Here is a 1702-nt window from a genome sequence, read left to right as displayed (position 1 = left end):
TAAGACATGGTTAAGTTTAGACCTAGCCACACCCTTTATGGAAAGGGGGTTGCCCAGATGGAAAAAAGTTCTTATATATTAATCCATGTATGAATATACATTACAATTATATAAATTGCATTGAAATACATTGCAACTAATTCCGTTAGCAAGGAGTATCATCATCAAGTATTAAAAGCCGAGCTACATGAAACAAAAGAACTATTCAGTTTAAGTTAACGAAACTGCAGGGCATGCAAGGTAAGCAAATTTTTAATCTAGCAGAATGTGCACATAAAACACCAGACAAGTTCCTTCAAGAAAGAAAGTTAGGGTTTGTGCCTCTCGCCGGCGCCGACGCAGGTCGACCTCATCTCCGGTGGCCGTAGGACCATGGAGGCGCGGTGGATCCTGGCAAGGGCCGGCGGGAGGGCTCCGTTTTTAGTCGTTTTTTTCAATCTTGTTAGAGTTTGTGTCCTACTCAGGAAGGCGAGACGGCGGCGGCTCCCTGAAGATGGAATAAAAGTCTCCCCGCCTCTCTGCATGAACTTGTCGCGGCGGCTTTTCTTCTCACTCCAGTATTCGTTCAAGGTACAAGGTAGTGTCCACGAGGCGAAAGCCTCGCGACCCATTCAGTGTCCAGCTATATAATGACTGTAACTTAGTTCATGCAGAGACTTGATAACTTTGATGCGAACCGAAGATACTCGGCGTCAGCCAAACTCAGATGACTCGCGAGGTAAGATAGCACGCAAACCACCACAAGGGTGTTTATTTGTATATATATAAAGGGAAACTCAATAACAACATAAAACCGTGCATCACTATGCTTTGCTTTATATCAGCAACTAGTGCAAATTTATTCATGCTCCGCCGTACGTATTTGTGTTTCGCTGCTCCAAGTATCATCATCTCCGGCCTATCATGGAGGAGAACTCCCATAACCACCGGGCGGGGCCTTGTAGGTGACCCCGTATGGCGTCTCGTTGCTCAAAGTACCTGCGGTAGCAACGTTCATGCACAGGCAGATTGAATTACAGCTATTTTAGACACGAGGAGAACGACACTGAGAAGCAGAGAGTTGACGATACCTCTGGCGGCGAACGCGTGCTGCGCGAGGAACATGAGTGAGGCCAGGAGCACGCACAGGAACGCGGCCAAGGCTCTGGAAGTGAAAGCCATGCTGGGATGCGTACGTAGCTGCGCTCGAGCTCTGTCCCTGGAAGGAGCTGCTGTACCTCCTCTCCTATTTATACGCGAGCTCGTGGCTGTGTCGACTGTGACTTGTTTGTCTGTGTGCGCACCAATCCAGGAGCGTAGAAATGTAGCGGCGAATCCGATCGCCCGTTCCAGATGCGCCAGGCAGCCATTTCCACAAGAAGTCCACGAGTCCTGGCTGTGATCGTGCAAGCTCTGGCCTCTGGCGACGGCCATTTCCACAAGAAGTCGTTGGAGGCCAGCGTTTGGACACACCCACCACATGCACGTCTTTTTCTTGACCGTTCGGGGAGCATGGAGCCTTACACAGTCGTGTGTTTATCCTGAGCCTTTTTGCAAGGCTAAAACTACCACATTTCGTCAAAACGTTCCTACAAACTATCACTTTATAAATTTGTGCTGGAAACTATCATTTTCTCACTAATCCTTGACTAAAAACTACCATGTCTGAAAAGAGTCCGGTTTGCCTCTTTTAAACACGTTTTTGATTAGTTGGGCCCACATG

General features: G+C 48.0%; 1 long non-coding RNA gene across 1 annotated transcript; it reads right to left on the bottom strand.

The window, feature by feature from the left end:
* Positions 1 to 749: 749 nt before the first annotated feature.
* LOC123066859 (uncharacterized) lies at positions 750 to 1212 on the bottom strand. Its single transcript, XR_006431458.1, has 2 exons — positions 1071 to 1212; positions 750 to 978 (listed from the first exon to the last, which is right to left on the bottom strand). It is a non-coding gene; the product is annotated as an uncharacterized lncRNA (long non-coding RNA).
* Positions 1213 to 1702: the final 490 nt, after the last annotated feature.

Source organism: Triticum aestivum, chromosome 3B, assembly GCF_018294505.1.
Source record: "Triticum aestivum cultivar Chinese Spring chromosome 3B, IWGSC CS RefSeq v2.1, whole genome shotgun sequence".
In the NCBI taxonomy this organism is placed as follows: Eukaryota; Viridiplantae; Streptophyta; class Magnoliopsida; order Poales; family Poaceae; genus Triticum; species Triticum aestivum.
The sequence above is the reverse complement of the archived record's forward strand: the minus strand, read 5'-3'. Positions and strand labels throughout refer to the sequence as shown.